The sequence below is a fragment of the Microcaecilia unicolor genome, chromosome 12 (assembly GCF_901765095.1).
Source record: "Microcaecilia unicolor chromosome 12, aMicUni1.1, whole genome shotgun sequence".
Classification (NCBI taxonomy): Eukaryota; Metazoa; Chordata; class Amphibia; order Gymnophiona; family Siphonopidae; genus Microcaecilia; species Microcaecilia unicolor.
This window is the reverse complement of record NC_044042.1, coordinates 102,257,158-102,276,605: the sequence shown is the minus strand read 5'-3', so window position 1 is coordinate 102,276,605 and position 19,448 is coordinate 102,257,158. Positions and strand designations below refer to the sequence as shown.

Below are 19,448 nucleotides of genomic sequence, written 5' to 3'. Positions count from 1 at the left end.
ATGCATGCAACATGCAAAAACAAAAAAAAGGGAGGCTCACAAACATTATCCTAAGAATATAAACCTCTGTTAAAACCAGTGGTTTCAAATCAGAGTCAAAGGACAACATGAAAGTGCGCAACCAGTGAAAAGATAATATTATGTATAATATTATGTAACAGAGGTTTATATTCTTAGGATAATGTTTGTGAGCCTCCCTTTTTATTTTTTTGCATGTTGCTTGCATGCAATCATTAATTTGTGCACCATAATTATGACTGATATTTTTATGAATTTTTATATATGTTATTGTTTTTAATTTGACTTTTTATTTATTAGTGTTGTATTAAACCCCTGATGCAGCCAATATGGTGAAATGTGACCACGTTGGGTGTCTCTCAGTAAAGGACTGTTTTTGGACTCCTGGTCTGTTCTGTTCTTTGCTTATTGGTGTTTTCATTAACCTGTTATTTTCACAGTACATATGAATTGCTACTTTATTACACTCTATTTTCTTTACAAGTGTAATACGTAGATGTTATTAAAATTGCAAAAAATAAAAAAAAATGTACATTTTTGTCATTTATACCACATATTATTAAAAAGCACAGGAAAATGAAATTTAACTTCCCTGGCCATTCCACCACTAGTGTAACTGGGTGAGGGTCTCTGGCTAACAGAGCCACTGTTCCTGAAGAGAGGTGAGGTGGAAACAGTAACTAAAGCTTATAAAAGCTGCTGCACTTTCCACAAGAGAAAACTGGAATAGGAAACCAGCTCACAAGGAGGAAAGGAGTGAATTGCTTAAATAACAAGCCTGGACTACGAGGAGAACAGAAGAGTGTCCCATGAGGCTACACAGGGTACTTACCCTGCCCCCCCCCCCCCCCCCCCGAGTGTGAAGTAGGTGAGGTCCCATAGTGCCACTTCTGGTACAGTGCTGTTCAGTGAGTGCACAAGGAGCTTGAACCTTTATGCACTCCTTTTAGCATGAATGATGTTTGCATTATGGTTGCTCTCCTGTCTAATGCCTTCTTTCTCACCAGCATGAAATACTTCATTTCAGTAGACTGGGGTAGATGAGCAAGTCAACTAGGCCTTGAGGATTTACTAGGGTTTGCTTCTCTTTTTTCTAGTCTCGGCTTACAGGTTATAGGGCTGAAACAATTGTAGTATGTAAATTGCTCTGTTTTATACAGTACTCGCCTCTCTTCTGAGAGCCACTACCACTTCAGTCTGATCTATGACCTTTTGTTGGTTATATTGGCTGATTTTAATCTATATGCTAATTCTGTCAAGAGTGAAAAATAGGACACTGAGGGAGCTGGGCTTTCAGCAGTATGTGACTATTCCAACTCATCAGGGCCAACTTTTGGTTCATTGCACGCACCCTTCTATCCACTTACATCCCCCTCTCTCACACCACCCTGTCCCTGGTCTACCTTTAAATGTGGTTGATTCTACTACTACTATTTAACATTTCTAGGGCGCTACAAAGTGTACGCAGCGCTGTACAAACACAGAAGATTCCTATGTGGAAAGAGAATGGAAGCTGTCACGTTTTCAACGCTGGAACTGGGTTTGTGAGCCCTTGGGCCACTGCCGAGAAGCGGCAGTGGCAGGCAAAACCACCCCACACCGGAGACTAGGCAGAACAGGACTGGAACTCCGGACTGGAGTTGCAGCTGAGGCAAACCGGCAGGACTAAAGCAGAGCAGGTACCCTTAAACTTCACCTGCACTTGGCCACTTTTCACCAGGAGTTGAGCTCCTTGCTGCAGGTGGCCGGCAGAACTTACTGGGCAAGGCAGGACTGGATACCCACTAGGCTGAACCAGGACTGAGGGTCAGAGGGGAAAGGAACATACAGGGGCAGCAGGGCAAGGAAGGGAAAGCTAACAAGCAGGACTGAAAGCTGCAAGCAGCCACTAAAACAGGGAACAAAACACTGAAAACAAGACACAGAACTGAAAGCTGCAGAACAACCACTAAAGACACAAACAGTCACAGACAAGGACTAGACACACAACAAAAGAGTAAACCAAAGGACAAGCTGGGTCTGGGCAGGCAGCAGACAGAAGAGAAAACCAGGAGACTAGCCGGGTCAGGGCAGGCAGCAGGCAGTAGAAAAAAACCAGGAAACAAGCCGGGTCTGGGCAGGCAGCAGAATCAGGCAAGAAACTAAAACAAGAAACTAGACTAGGCAGAAGTGCACAGAGCACCAACATACCAGGGACCTTAGACGATGCAAAGGCAGAGAGTTTCCAAATGGCATTAGAAATCTTTCTTTTGCCAAGTTTCTGAGCTCCTTCCTTCCCCCACCCCATCTATCTCAGTTCACCTGGTTTTTTTTTCTGCAGCCATTTTAAAAGCACAAGTGTGTTTTCTGTGGAGAGCTGTGTTGCTGGTCTCTGGCTGGGAGAAACTCAGATAAGATTTGTGCTGGCTATATTTGTGGCTTTTCCTACCCTAGAACTGTGGTTTTTTTGCACATCTCTACCTACTATCCTTGTCTTCCCCTTGTCCCAATCAGCTTTGTAGAAAAGAGGCTTAATACAGGCCTAAGATAGGTTTTACAGTAAACACATTCCACAAGTTTAGGTTTATTCCCACCCACCCCAAGACTGACACTTCCTAAATCCCTATTCTAACTATACTACTTATCACAACTTAACTCCACCCGAATTACAACTGTCTCAAATTGCTGAGGAGTAAAGTTAATCTTGTACACTGTCAAGCCCCATCATAAAATACCTATTCATACCCATTCAACAAATCAAGATGACTTTTATTCTCTGTAATAATTGTGGAGCTTTAGTTTCAAGGCCAATCATCTGGAAACTTAAGGCTTGTCCTGTCTGTAATCAGCTCGCTAGTTTAAAACAAGAGGTCAGTAAATTAAAGCAGGAATTAGATGCACTTAAAGCAACTTCTAAGACTGCACAAAATCAAACCAAATTCACACCACTGCCTCAAAGGATAAAACCACCTAAGAATAGAGGGTTCACAGTAGGCTCAGGCAGACTTCGTCATGTGATACAGAGGCATACACCCTCACAAGTGTTACCCCTACAGAATTCTTTTGCTCCATTAGAGCTCTGTGAGGTTCCTAAAAATAGAACTGAGCCAGAAGAAACAGCAAAAACAAAAGAAATTAAGGTGGAACAAAAAGATATGGAGGGACCCAAAGACAAAAAACAAACCAAAATATCAAATGTTGAAACACATACCAGGACATGGAAATGTAAATGGAAAGTGATGACCACAAATGCTCGCAGTCTTGACAACAAAGTTCATGACCTTCAAGCCCTGATGTTGGAGGCAGACTTAGACGTTGTTGCAATCACAGAGACATGGCTCAATGGTTCCCATGAATGGGATGCAAACATACCAGGCTATAATCTATTTAGGAAGGATAGAGAGGGTCGTAAAGGTGGAGGAGTAGCTCTATATGTGAGAAATGATATCACAGCAACTGAAATGACAGGGACCTGGGGTAAGGAAGAAGCGATATGGATCACCTTAAAAAGAGATGATAGAACCTCTGTCCACGTGGGTGTTGTCTACAGACCTCCAACACAATTGGAAGAATTAGATAGAGACCTGATCGCAGATATTCAAAAGTTGGGAAAGAAGAGAGAGGTGCTGTTGCTGGGAGATTTCAATCTGCCGGATGTAGATTGGAAGGTTCCATCTGCGGAATCGGAAAGAAATAGAGAGATTGTGGATGCTTTCCAAAGTGCTCTGCTCAGACAAATGGTCATGGAACCCACGAGGGAGGGAGCGATGCTGGATCTGGTGCTCACAAATGTAGATAGCGTGTCAAATGTCCGCGTGGGTGCCCACCTGGGCGGCAGTGACCATCAAACAGTTTGGTTTGATATGACGGCTGAAGAGGAGGGTGGCCACTCAAAAAAAGTCCTGGATTTCAAGCATGCTGACTTTAGTAAAATGGGGGAATACCTAAGGAAGGAGCTGATGGGCTGGGAGGACGTACGAGAAGTGGAAGGACAGTGGTTCAGGCTGAAAGAAGCTATAAATAGGGCCACAAACCTTTATGTAAGGAAAGTAAATAAAAGCAAGAGAAAAAGGAAACCGCTATGGTTCTCCAAGCAAGTGGCTGAGAAAATAAAGGCTAAAGAGTTCGCGTTCCAGAAATACAAAAAAACTCAAGACGAGGAACACGGGGAGGAATACCGGAGGAAACTGAAAGAAGCCAAGAGAGAGGTACGTCTGGCGAAAGCACAAGCGGAAGAACAAATGGCTAGAAAGGTAAGGAGGGGTGACAAAAATTTCTTCAGGTATATTAGTGAAAGGAGAATGACTAAAAAGGGAATTGTGAGACTAAAAGATACTGCAAACCACTATGTAGAAAATGATGAAGAAAAGGCAAATTTGCTAAATAGATACTTTTGTTCTGTTTTTACTGAAGAAAATCCGGGAGAAGGACCACAATGGACTGGCAAAAGTTCATTTGAGAATGGAGTGGATATAGCACCGTTCACGGAAGAGAGTGTGTATCAACAGCTAGAAAAACTAAAGGTGGACAAAGCCATGGGACCTGATGGGATCCACCCCAGGATATTGAGGGAGCTCAGAGAGGTTCTGGCGGGTCCTCTTAAAGATTTGTTTAATAAATCCTTAGAAATGGGAGAGGTTCCGAGGGATTGGAGAACGGCGGAGGTGGTCCCTCTTCACAAAAGTGGTGATAGGGAAGAAGCTGGAAACTACAGGCCGGTAAGCCTCACTTCGATTATTGGAAAAGTAATGGAAGCGATGCTGAAGGAAAGGATAGTGAATGTCCTGGAAGAAAACGAGTTGCAAGATCCGAGACAACATGGTTTTACCAAAGGGAAATCATGCCAAACGAATCTCATTGAATTCTTTGATTGGGTGACCAGAGAATTGAACCGTGGACGTGCTATAGACGTAATCTACTTAGATTTTAGCAAGGCTTTTGACACGGTTCCCCACAGGAGGCTCTTAAATAAACTGGATGGGCTGAAGATAGGACCCAAAGTGGTGAACTGGATTAGGAACTGGTTGACGGACAGGCGCCAGAGGGTGGTGGTGAATGGAGTTTGCTCGGAGGAGGGAAAGGTGAGTAGTGGAGTGCCTCAGGGATCGGTGCTGGGGCCGATTCTGTTCAATATATTTGTGAGTGACATTGCCGAAGGGTTAGAAGGTAAAGTTTGCCTATTTGCGGATGATACTAAGATTTGTAACACAATGGACACCTCGGAGGGAGTGGAAAACATGAAAAAGGATCTGAAAAAGCTAGAAGAATGGTCTAAGGTTTGGCAATTAAAATTCAATGCGAACAAATGCAAAGTGATACACTTAGGGAGTAGAAATCCAAGAGAGGCGTATGTGTTAGGCGGTGCTAGGTACGGATGGGGAGAGGGATCTTGGGGTCATAGTATCTGAGGATCTGAAGGCGATGAAACAGTGTGACAAGGCGGTGGCCGTAGCTAGAAGGTTACTAGGCTGTATAGAGAGAGGTGTGACCAGCAGAAGAAAAGAGGTGTTGATGCCCCTGTACAAGTCGTTGGTGAGGCCCCACCTGGAGTATTGTGTTCAGTTTTGGAGGCCGTATCTTGCTAAGGATGTAAAAAGAATTGAAGCGGTGCAAAGAAAAGCTACGAGGATGGTATGGGATTTACGTTACAAGATGTATGAGGAGAGACTTGCGGACCTGAACATGTATACTCTGGAGGAAAGAAGAAACAGGGGTGATATGATACAGACGTTCAAATATTTGAAAGGTATTAATCCGCAAACAAACCTTTTCCGGAGATGGGAAGGCGGTAGAACGAGAAGACATGAAATAAGATCGAAGGGGGGCAGAATCAAGAAGAATGTCAGGAAGTATTTTTTCACGGAGAGGGTGGTGGATGCTTGGAATGCCCTCCCGCGGGAGGTGGTGGAGATGAAAACGGTAACGGAATTCAAACATGCGTGGGATAAACATAAAGGAATCCTGTGCAGAAGGAAGGGATCCTCAGGAGCTTAGCCTAGAATGTGTGGCAGAGCTGGTGGTTGGGAGGCGGGGCTAGTGCTGGGCAGACTTATATGGTCTGTGCTAGGGCTGGTGGTTGGGAGGCGGGACTAGTGCTGGGCAGACTTATACGGTCTGTGCCGGGGCTGGTGGTTGGGCAGCGGGGATAGTGCTGGGCAGACTTATATGGTCTGTGCTAGAGCCGGTGGTGGGCGGCGGGGATAGTGCTGGGCAGACTTATACGGTTTGTGCCAGAGCCGGTGGTGGGAGGCAGGGATAGTGCTGGGCAGACTTATACGGTCAGTGCCAGAGCCGGTGGTGGGAGGCGGGGATAGTGCTGGACAGACTTATAGGGTCTGTGCCAGAGCTGGTGGTTGGGAGGCGGGGTTGGTGGTTGGGAGGCGGGGATAGGGCTGGCCAGACTTATACGGTCTGTGCACTGAAGAGGACAGTACAAATAAAAAAGTAGCACATATGAATTTATCTTCTTGGGCAGACTGGATGGACCGTGCAGGTCTTTTTCTGCCGTCATCTACTATGTTTACTATGTAACTTGAATGGAATTACACTCTACACAGTGCTGTGTTTCGCCATCGGCGTCCTCAGGAGCTGTTTAAACATCAGATTACCTCAGTGATATCTCATTCCAGTTCATCCATACGTATATACAATGGATGAACTGGAGTGAGATATCACTGAGGTAATGTGATGTTTAAACAGCTCCTGAGGACGCGGATGGCGAAATACAGCACTGTGTAGAGCTGTAAGAAAGGATTTTTACTGACTATATAAGGAACTGAAGAAACTGTGATAACTTCAAGTTAAATTAAATAGTCATCTTATAATTTTGGCTTTTGGAAGAACACGGATACAATTGGAATGGACTTTGCATTGCATGGACTTTGAAAGTGGAATATCATATGAGAAATATAGCATTGTATTGAAGATAAAACCATGTTATATATGATTGTTTGTTTATAATCTCATATGCACTAGATGAATGATAGTGTGATAATAATAAATAGTGAATTTTGATAACAAAATATTTCTATTCTTATAAGGTTTTGTTGTACTAAAATTGGTGGAATAGTTATATTGGTTCCTTTTGTAATTTATTTCTGTTAAGGACAGATCAAGAACAAGAATATTTATTGGGATTTACAAATGAATAAATTTATTAACCGCCTGTATGAACAGATTAACCCAAGGCAGTGTACAGCAGGTCCAATTTAACATAAAACTTACAATTTTGTTAACGTCATAACAATAGTAAAATCACTTGGAAATATGATATCAGTACAATACAAACAATACCATAATAGACAGCATGGGAGAATATTCAAATAACACAAATATAATACAATGTCAACATAATACCAATGAAACACCTAATAAACAAGCAACAGAACATTTCAATAACACAGATATAATGTTAATACTTTTTCTATCCAGCTGAGGGGCCAAGTGTAGATATATAGATGGGGACATAATGAAAGCAAAATCTTTGTACAATTAAACAAGATATGACGAATATATATGAGTTAGAATTATTGGGCAAACTGGATGGACCATGCAGGTCTTTACCTGTTGTCATTTACTATGTTACTGTGCTGGATCCACAGGCAATGTGGATTGGTCCTCAGTTTCTGGTTGAGTTTTCCAGGTCCCACTTGCCAAGAAATGAAGAGCAAGCCTAGGAAGGAGCAGGAGGAACATGGTAGAAATAATGAGATGTTGGGGTGGTTGGGGGATTGATTTCAACTTAAAGGAGGAGGTGGTTTGGTGTGAGGTGATGATTGAGTCTAGAGGGGGTAGGTTTGCTTAGTGGGAATTAGGAGGTAATAGAGGCCAGGGGGAGGTTTGCTGGGGAAGGAGGGTAGGGGAGATGACTGAAAACAGAGGAGGCAGATTTACTAGAGGGGGTAGAATTTATTGAGGTCATAAGGAAGTTATAGACAGGGTTGGGGGGGCACAGATTAGTACCCCTGGAATGATGCTGGAAAAATCTACTCTTTGGCCTTCAATCTCACTCTTTTTGGGGTGCTAAATCTCAGCCTTTGGGAGAGGTTACCTTTGGTATTTCTGCACATCCACCTAGACATGCTCAGTGGGCTCAGAGAATCTTGGTGGACCAGAAGGGAGAAGTTGGAATCGTAACGTGAAGAGTGTCTTTCAGGTCCGTAGAGCAGAATAATTATCCAGGAGATATAATAGTAACATAGTAGATGACGGCAGAGAAAGACCTGCACGGTCCATCCAGTCTGCCCAACAAGATAACTCATATGTACTACTTTTTGTTTATACCTGACCTTGATTAGTATCTGCCATTTTCACAGCACAGACCGTAGAAGTTTGCCCAGCACTAGCCCCACCTCCCAACCACCAGCCCCGCTCCGCACCACCAGCTTTGCCACCCAATATCTGCTAAGCTTCTGAGGATACATTCCTTCTGAACAGGATTCCTTTGTTTATAATTCCATTTCCGTTTTCATCTCCACCACCTCCCGCAGGAGGGCATTGCAAGCATCCACCACTCTCTCTCTGAAAAAATATTTCCTGACATTTTTCTTGAGTCTGCCCCCCTTCAATCTCATTTCATGTCCTCTAGTTCTACCCATCTCCGGAAAAGGTTCGTTTGTGGATTAATACCTTTCAAATATTTGAACGTCTGTATCATATCACCCCTGTTTCTCCTTTCCTCCAGGGTATACATGCTCAGGTCAGCAAGTTTCTCCTCATACGTCTTGTAATGCAAATCCCATACCATTCTCGTAGCTTTTCTTTGCACCGCTTCAATTCTTTTTACATCCTTAGCAAGATACGGCCTCCAAAACTGAACACAATACACCAGGTGGGGCCTCACCAACGACTTATGCAGGGGCATCAACACTTCTTTTCTTCTGCTGGTCACACCTCTTTCAATACATCCTAGCAACCTTCTAGCTACAGCCACCGCCTTGTCACACTGTTTCGTCACCTTCAGATTCTCAGATACTATCACCCCAAGATCCCTCTCCCCGTCCGTATATATCAGACTCTCACTGCCTAACACATACGTCTCCCGTGGATTTCTACTCTCTAAGTCAATCACTTTGCATTTGTTCCCATTGAATTTTAATTGCCAAACCTTAGACTATTCTTCTAGCTTCCGCAGATCCTTTTTCATGTTTTCCACGCCCTCCCGGGTGTCCACTCTGTTACAAATCTTCGTATCGTCCGCAAAAAGGCAAACTTTACCTTCTAACCCTTTGGCAATGTCACTCACAAATATATTGAACAGAATCGGCCCCAGCACCGATCCCTGAGGCACTCCACTACTCACCTTTCCCTCATCCTCATCACCATTCCCTCATGCTTTTAACTCCTAACCCCCACTCGCCCGTTCAGAACCTTCACCTTATCATCCTCACTTCAACTGTCTCTTATGTCCTGTCTGTCTGTCCTAATTAGATTGTAAGCTCTGTCGAGCAGGGACTGTATCTCCATGTTCAAGTGTAAAGTGCTGCGTACATCCAGTAGCGCTATAGAAATAAGTAGTAGTAGTAGTAGTAGCCATCCGAGCAAATTCCATTAACCACCACCCTCTGGCGTCTGTCCATCAACTAGTTCCTAATCCGGTTCACCACGTCGGGTCCTATCTTCAGCCTGTCAAGTTTATTTAAGAGCCTCCGGTGGGGAACTGCATCAAAAGCTTTGCTGAAATCTAAGTAGATTACGTCTATAGCACATCCTTGATTCAATTCTCCGGTCATTCAGTCAAAGAATTCAATGAGATTCGTTTGGCATGATTTACCTTTGGTAAAATCATGTTGTCTCAGATCTTGCAACTTATTGGCTTCCAGGAAATTCACTATCCTTTCCTTCAGCATCGCTTCCATTACTTTTCCAATAACCGAAGTGAGGATTACCGGCCTGTAGTTTCCAGCTTCTTCCCTATCACCACTTTTGTGAAGAAGGACCACATCTGCTGTTCTCCAATCCCACGGAACCTCTCCCGTCTCCAAGGATGTATTAAACAAATCTTTAAGAGGACCCGCCAAAACCTCTCTGAGCTCCCTCAATATCCTGGGGTGGATCCCGTCCGATCCCACTGCTTTGTCCACTTTTAGATTTTCAAGTTCATATACACTCTCTTCTGTGAACGGTGTTATATCCACGCCATTCTCATATGTACTTTTGCCAGTCAATCGTGGTCCTTCTCTAGGATTTTCTTCAGTGAAAACAGAACAAAAGTATCTGTTTAGCAAATTTGCTAGTTCTTTATAATTTTCTACATAGCAGTTTGCAGCATCTTTCAGTCTCACAATTCAATTTTTAGTCTTCCTCCTTTCACTAATATACCTGAATAAATTTTTGTTGGCCCTCCTTACATTTCTAGCCATTTGGTCTTCTGCTTGTGCTTTTGCCAGACGTATCTCTCTCTTGGCTTCTTTCAGTTTCATCCGGTATTGCTCTCTGTGTTCTTCTTCTTGAGTTCTTCTGTATGGGACTTGATATACCACCTTTCTCAGGTTTTTGCAACTACATTCAAAGCGGTTTACATATATTCAGGTACTTATTTTGTACCAGGGGCAATGGAGGGTTAAGTGACTTGTCCAGAGTCACAAGGAGCTGCAGTGGGAATTGAACCCAGTTCCCCAGGATCAAGATCCGCGTCTGCTGCACCAACCACTAGGCCACTCCTCCACTAGCAACATTATTCCATGTAGAATCTCAAATTGGGAAAGGGAAATAGGACTTGATATACTGCCTTTATGAGGTTTTTGCAACTACATTCAAAGTGGTTTAAATATATTCAGGTACTTATTTTGTACCAGGGGCAATGGAGGGTTAAGTGACTTGCCCAGAGTCACAAGGAGCTGCAGTGGGAATTGAACCCCGTTCCCCAGAATCAGAGTCCACTGCACTAACCACTAGGCTACTCCTCCACTAGCAACATTCCATGTAGAAGCCTGCCCTTGCAGATCAGCAATGCGGCCACGCAGGCTTCTGTTTCTGTGAGTCTGACGTCAGACTCACAGAAACAGAAGCCTGCGCAGCCTTGTTGCTGATCTGCAAGGGCAGGCCTCTACATGGAATGTTGCTAGTGGAATAGCAACACTCCATGTAGAATCTCAAATAGGGAAAGGGAACTGGGACTTGACATACCACCTTTCTGAGGTTTTTGCAACTACATTCAAAGCGGTTTACATATATTCAGGTACTTATTTTGTACCAGGGGCAATGGAGGGGGGTTAAGTGACTTGCCCAGAGTCAGAAGGAGCTGCAGTGGGAATCAAACTCAGTTCCCCAGGATCAAAGTCCACTGCACTAACCACTAGGCTACTCCTTCAACCCTTACAAATATGTTTGGAAGATATAGCTATCTGACTTCAAATTATTGTCTTGTATTGAATCCTGCAAAACCACCACTTGTTGGATTACTGGACATAATTTTGTACCACCTCTTACTCTGCTTCTGTTTGGTCTACCCGTCCCAACAGATGACTCCTTTAAATATTTAGAGGTAATTCTGCACTTACAACTCTCTTTTTCCCATCAAATCTTTTCTGTTCTAAAAGCTGGGGGGGGGGGGGGGGGGGGGTTGTTCTTCGTTAAATAGTAATAGACTTCTTAACTTTTGAAGCTCTTCATTCCCTTATCCTTTGCCTAGGGGACACAAGATGAAATTAGAATGTGGTAGGTGCAAAACAAATTGGAGAGAGTTTTTCTTTACTCAGCGCGTGGTTAGACTCTGGAACTCATTGCCGGAGAAGGTAGTGACGGCAGCTGGCCTTGCTGAGTTTAAAGGGGGTCTGGACAGATTCCTGAAGGAAAAGTCCATTGATCGTTATTAAATTCTGGGTTTTTGCCAGGTTCTAGGGGCCTGGATTGGCCGCTGTTGGAGACAGAGTGCTGGGCTTGATGGACCTTTGGTCTTTTCCTAGCGTGGCAGTGCTTATGTACTTATGCCTCACATATTGATTATTGTAGTTCTTTTTACACTGGTATAACTCAAGCCAATTTAAAATGAATGTAAAACCTTACAAAACAGCAGCGCATCTATTATGTCAAGCTATAAGCCAAGATCATGTTTCTCCATTATTTCAATATCTACATTGGGTACTTCTCGCATTCGGGATGAAATTTAAAGTATTAGTCATTAGCTTATAAAAATCTTCATATTGCTATTACCCGAACACAGTACATAACCGGGAGGACAGTGAATCCGCTGAATCCTCAGTCACTGCAACCAGAACTTAATATTACAGAGTTTCTAGAAAACTCATTGGAATTAATTACGGAAAGAACTACTCTTATCGTTTCATTTGCACTGGAAATGGATAAAACAAATATCTTTAAGCTTTATTTTAAATCTTTGAACAGTAAATTTCTTGGGCAAACCATTCGAATTTTTCCAGATTTGAATAGGGAGACTCAAGCCCGTCGGCGAGAGTTTCTCGGTTTAAAATCCAAAATTTTGTCTATGGGAGGATTGTTTAAATTAGTTTTTCCCTGTCGTTGTATAATAACATTAAATTTAGTTACATATATGTTTATGGATCCCAAGAAATTGAAGGAATTTTTGATTTCTAAAGAAAATGTAGAATGTTCGACCCAGGTAACCCAATAGGGTGTTAGAACTCGCTGAAGTCTGGCTGCGGATTGCCTTTTATGATCCTGCTTGTATTTGTTTTCTTTATCCTAATATTTTTGCCTTGTATCTTGTCTTAAGTTGTGGTCTAAATGAAACCAATTTTTTCTCCTTTTTTCCATGAAGTTGTGAACCATTATATTTCTGTATCCAACATTTATTGTTTATATAGATGGATGTTAAATAAAATATATAAATATTAAATAAAAAAAAAAATCTTCATATTGGTTTTCCTGTTTAGTTGGCTTCACTTATCATTCCTTATGTTCCCACTCGGTTCCTTCGTTCAATAAATGATCATAGATTGGTTCTTCCAAGCCCTTCCGAAGCAGGCTAGGAATCCACAAGGACTAGAGCATTTTTCTTTCTGGCCCTTCTCATTGGAATGGCTTCCCACTATCCTTATGTTTGGAACCCTCCTATGTTAAATTCAGAACAGCACTGAAAACAACATTTTTTCAATGCTGCCTTCGGAAGTTCACCAAGGTCCTGGATGGCAGATAAGTATGATAAGTAAAAATGCTTTTTTCTAGCTAGAGAGAATACTGTGTTTCCATCTCAGCACCTGAATGGACTCTGCACTTGTGTGGCTGTGTCTTTCCTATAATTTTTTGGAGTTTCTTTCTTTTATTCGATTTTGCAAATCAGGCCTAAATAATTGGATATAACCTTGTAATAAAGACCCATATATATCTTATACGCCCTGCATCGTGCTGGGTAGTATTACAGAGGTGTAATATGGACCTGTACATATGTTCTGTACCCTGTGCTATATATTTATAAACCTTATTTTTCACTGTAAAATATATGCTTCAAGTGGTGAACAATATTAAATACAATAACCATAAAAACGAGGAACTAAAATAAATAGGACTTAAACATAGCACTTTTAAAAGCCATTTCCCTGGGTAAATGGGTTGTCTGAAAATGGTTCACCTTCTGGAGTTGGGTCAGGGGGGCAACAATGTGCAGAATTTCCATTCTGGGGTCCTTTTATAAAAGGGCGGTAGGGGTAGCACGGGCTTGATGTGCAGCAGTAGTTCCGACTCAGTTCTGGCGCTGGGGTGTGCCTGGCGCTGCCCGGTTATCGCCGGAGCCCCTACTGCCTCCTCAATAGGAAATGGTAAGGGGGTGTTACTTACCACATGGCCATTCCCTTCCTTAAAAGAAAAAAAAAGCCTTTTACAGGCGATGGTAAAAGGGGGCCTCGGCGTGCGTCAAAACCCACACGCTGACGCTACCATGTTTGGTAAAAGGACTCCTATGTGGAGGAGGAGTGGCCTAGTGGTTAGAGTGGTGGACTTTGGTCCTGGGGAACTGAGGAACTGAGTTTGATTCCCACTTCAGGCACAGGCAGCTCCTTGTGACTCTGGGCAAGTCACTTAACCCTCCATTGCCGCATTGAGCCTGCCATGAGTGGGAAAGCACAGGGTACAAATGTAATAAAAATAAATGGGAAAAGTACCTACTAAAAAAGCAGGTGGGAATTTCTGCAGGCAATTTTCAAGAGGAAAGTATTTTCGTACTTTGAAAATCGTTGCAACGTCTGCAAGTTGCTACCTGTACCCATGGACTTTGTAACTACCTACATAATTTTCAAAAATTCCTCCTAAATCAATATCAAAGCACACACAAACACAGAATAAAAACTGATGATACCCCAAAAACTGAATTGGTGATCTTAACAGCTTATGCATCAAAATGTTTTTTTGAAAAATAAAAGACAGGATTTAAAATTTTTCTTCAGCAAGGTATAATCAATCATCAGCCACTGTTTCCTTAGCACCATTTTCCAAATTTTCAGTGCAACACCTGAGGAGGGGCAATTTTTATTACTTTACACCAATTTTCAGAGAGAAAGTTCTTTCTTTTTTTTTTTTCTTTTTTTTTAACTTATGTGTATATTTTTAAAATGCAAAAATGGCCAACCAGGTCCCAAAGCCTGGTCGCAGGAACACCTGGTCCCTGTATGCATAAACTTCTGCATGGAGTGGCTATTTCACCCTCCCCCGCCCCCTAAAAACCTTGATCACCAGTTTCTTAATTCCAGACAGGGAAGAAACAAGGAGAAAGAAAACCCTAAAACAATACTTCACAGGAGATCTTAACATGCAAGATGGCTTGTAATTTGACAGTCAATTAATCAATCACACAGATAGCCTGGACTCGGTTCTCTTAGATCTTTTACACTAGTTTAAATTGCAAACAAAACCGAGAGGAAGCAATGTAGCCCCTTTAAAACTGGCTTATAATGAGCACTAAAATGAGACCTGGTGATTAACTAACGCTCCAGCTGCAGAAGTCGGAAAAAACTGCAGAATGTTAAAATCGGATTGAAGGGAGTCGTGTAGATAAGGCAAAACCTAATCCAAACTTTACCGATGAATGGATTAACATGGCTAATTGAGAGCATAGTTTTAGTTTTGTTCTTTCTTTCTGTTAATTCAGGCAGAGGTTGTGAGAAGGAACTTTTTCCCGGGAAATTGAAGGCTCTGCAGAAGGGTTGATGTGTCCGTCCGGTTGAATGCAGTGAAGTCAAGGATTAAAAAACAAGAACCAACTCGCATAAACTGAAGATCAAGGTGAGGATTTGTCAGCACTGCATCAAAGATACTTAAAGGGGAACCTGAGAACAATTGTGACCATCTCAGAAAAGGTGACTAACGTAGTGGATTCAGAATGGCTGTTTTTTCCAGGTCCAGAAATAGTCTGAAAAAATTCCAGTTGACATTCTGTAACTTTTTTTTTTCACACAAAAGGATAGAGGTTGGATTGTTCTATTAGAAAATACTCACTCTAACAGATTTCATTTTAAAACCTCATTTTTTGTTTCTGGTGTCTTAAGTTACTGTTAAGGAAACTAATGGGTCGATATTCAAAGCAATTTAACTGGCCAGAAATGGCTCGTGGCTGGTTAAATCGCTTACTCAGGGCTAATCTGTCATTTTCAGTGCAACTTGACTTGGTTAGTGATGCTAGAAATGTCTAGTTTACGCCTATCGAGCGTTCTGGGGGTGGAGTCAGCACTTAACCGGCCAAAGTAACCACATAAATAAGATGACATCAAAGTCAATTGTATCTTTATACGATGCCCCATAGCTGGTTAAGTGCTAAATACCACACCTAGTGCCCCTTTTACCAAGCGAGGGGTTTGTCATGCGCCGATGCCCCTTTTATCGCCACCTGGTAAAAGGAAATTTGCGACAAGAAATGACCATGTGGTAAATGAAACGCTTGCCGCAAGGCCATTTAGGAGATGGTAGGGCTCTGCCAGTAGCCCAGCAGCAGTGCCTGATTACCGCTGGGTGCGCCCCCACCACTCATGGTAAAAAATATATATATTTGCAGGAAGGAAATGGCACTTGGCGATTCGGCTGTACTGCCAGTCTCCCAGTAGAGCTGGATTGCCGCAGTAGCCTTACCATAGCATAGTAAAAGGGCTCCTTAACCGGCTATGCTTTAGCCTGATCTGCGAACCCAGAAATTCAGTGGCACCACCGGCTGAATGTTGACCCATATGACTTTTGAACTTAAAATGGTCAGAAAACTGAACAAAGTTCTGGGCTTTTCAACTCATGAGTCATCAAATTCTAGTTCCCAACACCTCCTGTTTATAAATCTAGTTTTCCCCATCAAACTGATTCACTTAAATTTTTCTAGCATTCTCATCTTCTGAAGATGGTGCTCTTGAAAGCTGGTCAAGGAATGTATTTTTACGTTCTTTTTTTGTTTATTTTTATTTCTATGTATAGCATAAAAGATTATGAATACAAAAAAGACTTTTGGCTAATCCTTTCTTATAGCCCTTGCCCAGGAAGCAGGTGGAGTAAAAGGCAACTTCCCCCCCCCCCCCCCCACCCCCACCCCCGCAGTGCTTTCTGCACAGTCAGGTCCCTCCATCCTCTGGCAGAGTCTTTTGGCTGTTTCCAAACTGTGCATGTCTGGCACCTTACAGGCAGGGCCATTTTTATTTTTATATGCATTAATGGCAACCCATCCATAAATATAGCCCTAAATCTTTTCAATCTGATCATATAGTCAGTCAGGATGCAATTCACAATTCCTTCAGTTTAAAGTTTTACGCTTTACTTTTTATTTGCAAGCAGGATTAGTGAATTAACGTTCTCTCTGTCTCCCTCTCATAGAATGGAATCTTGATATAGAAAATATGAATAAGGAGAAAGAGGGGATATAGTCTCATTCTCTGCATGGTCTGTATTAAAAGGAAGAGACCTTGAACAGTGAATAACTTGCATGCAGAGACTCAGAGTTCAAAGACTGATCATTTAACGTTCAGTTTAGTGATTTTTTTTCTCTGAAGACTTCTTACGCACCCGAGTTAAATCCAAATGAATTAATTTGTGCCCTAATTTCTTCTGGCAGCCATACAATAAAGCAGCTTTCTGAAGCAGCAGAAGGGCCAAAAGCTGAGTGGCCACTACGCATTCTGCGTTTCAAAAGTTGGCTGCATTGATGCTGACCTGTCTCCTTAGCCCAGGTCACAAGATCGCTCTGAAGGTTGGCCTTATTTAGATGTCACCATTGCGTGTCCTGTTTTTAGTTATGTTAAAGCCAAAGGGGCTGTTGGATTTCGGGTGCCCAGAAATCACTACCATAGAGAGGGAATCGGTTTAGAAAAGTCTGCTACAGAGGTCCTGGTGGAATCCTTGCTGTAAGCCACTGGCAGAAACCTTTAGAATAAAGATCTCTCTCATTCTTGAAATTACATTATGCCTTATAGTTCAACGCGGGGTACATGAAAAGTCCAGGAATTACAGTAAATAAAATTAAAATCTATTCTTGTTACACAGTTGCAAATTTAAAAATGTTTTTAATCATTAATTAATCTTCAACAGTCCCTAGGCCAGCTAGCTCCAAACTTTCTTCTAAACCAGTAAAACTAATTTTACACATATTTTCTGTGTGTGTGTGTGTCTGTATGTCTGACCCTTTCATTTTGGGAGTCAGACATAGCTTGTCAGCTGTGTGTGTGTGTGTGTGGGGGGGGGGGGGGTGGAAATCAAACTCCCATCAAATCTCTGTACACAGCAGAACAGAGCAAAGCAATTTGCCACATGCCCCTGTGTTTACATCACTGGGTGACATCCAAACCAGGCAGCATTCGCACATTGTGGCATGCCCAGGGACAGTGCCCAAGGGCAGCAGAAAAAGCCCACTTCAGTCCGCTTATCAACCAGTTTCAGGAGGAATAAAGCCCTTACCTGTGTGGATGGTTAGTGCCAAGTGAGTAAAGGCTGAGGCTGACTCAGCCCCCCAAGCTCTTTTCTCCCACAGCAGCCTGAAGTCTCTGGCTTAGCTCTGCCCTACTGACCAGACAGCTGCAGCCCACGTCAGGGGATCTTCAAGTGAAACCTGAGGAGGTTCTTCAGGTACGTGGCTCAGCTCACGCCTGCGCACTACTCCTGCACCCTCCAGGCTCTATCAGATTTCTGTTCTTGGCTGGGAGCTAACTCTGCAGCCTGCCACAAGAGGGGAGTATGAAGAGGGAAGCAGGAGGTCCTGTCACAAGAGGAAAAAGTGCAGAGGGAAGCTGGAGCTCCTGTCACATCCCTAGTCATGTGTCAGAATGCACCACTGTTTTAAATGATGGCACTTGCAAGAGGCAGGACTTTTGACTTTTTGAGGTGGGTGGAGAGGGTCCTGGAAGTGCACTAGACTACCAGGTATTAATTTGTTTTGTCAGAGGAAGGGGGTGGGTTGTTGGGATGGAGGGGGGGGGGGGTTGATAGACTACCAGGGCATTTCATGTGTTGGGGTAGGGGGTTGTGTCAGTGGTGCTCCCCCTCCCCGGTGTATCTGAAAACTGCTGGCGACAGCAGCAGCAATTCACATCTGTTGCCTGCGCAAGATCCATAGGAGCCAACTTTTCAAAATTATTGGGGGTGCTAAGCCCAGTGGAAATAACCCCTCCCTGGACATATACAAGGAATTTTGCTCAAGCACCCACAGCACCCACAGAGTCGGCTCCTATGGCAAGGTCTGCACACTTCCCTCTGCCATGCTCCGCCAAACAAGAAACAGGAAGTGATGCTTTGAGGACGAGATACAGCAGAGGGAAATCTCAGGTAGAACAGGAAGGGGAGGGGGGTTCAGAGAGAGCTAGGGAAGTTGCTGAGCTATGGGCAGGGGAAGGGTAGATGCCAGATCAGGAGGCAGAGGAGAGCAGATGCCAGATCCGAGGACAGAGGGGCAGGAGAGAGATGTAGGGCAAAAGGTGGTAGTGGGAGGAAGATTTGGATGGTCCCACCTATGTATATTCAGGGCCCACCCAAATTGGCAGGTCTGGCTATGCCACTGCTGTCCTTCCAGTGGAGTCTTGTTAACAGCTAACAGGAAGGCACTGAAGGAAGAGGAGTTAGCTGGATCCTCCTCAGCAGGGCTTTTTTTGAGGGGGTACTTGGGGGTACTGAGTACCGGCACCTTTTCCACTGTCTGCTAAAATTGACCCATTGAACACAAGTTTTAATGAAAGAGCTCAGGCTCTACACACCAATTCAGGCTTGTCATATATTCTATGACTGATTGCAGGGGGCCTGGCTATTGTGGGGTGGATCCCTCAGTAATCACCCCACCCCTGAAGGGTGGCCTAGCATTTGAGTACCGGCACCTTTTTTGCTAGAAAGAACACACTGCTCCTCAGTACATTTCTATGGAAGAAGCAGTTCTAACAGCTGCAGAAGACACACACCGATTCACTGTAACATGGAGACTAAGGAATTGCATCTTCCCAACCTCCCTCCCCTCTCCTGATCACAGACAAACGGAAAAAATACACACACAAACATGTATAAGCACCCATCTTGGTATTCAGAGGTGG

The 19,448-nt window shown here is 43.3% G+C and overlaps 1 protein-coding gene across 1 annotated transcript in view; it reads right to left on the bottom strand.

Annotated features, from left to right (window-relative positions):
- Positions 1–17,959, bottom strand: part of LOC115482281 (sodium channel protein type 4 subunit alpha-like) — a 295,820-nt gene extending 277,861 nt beyond the window's left edge. Inside the window, exon 1 of the mRNA XM_030221948.1 lies at positions 17,833–17,959. The gene's annotated coding sequence lies outside the window, so the exon portion shown is untranslated. The remainder of the gene's footprint in view (positions 1–17,832) is intronic.
- Positions 17,960–19,448: the final 1,489 nt, after the last annotated feature.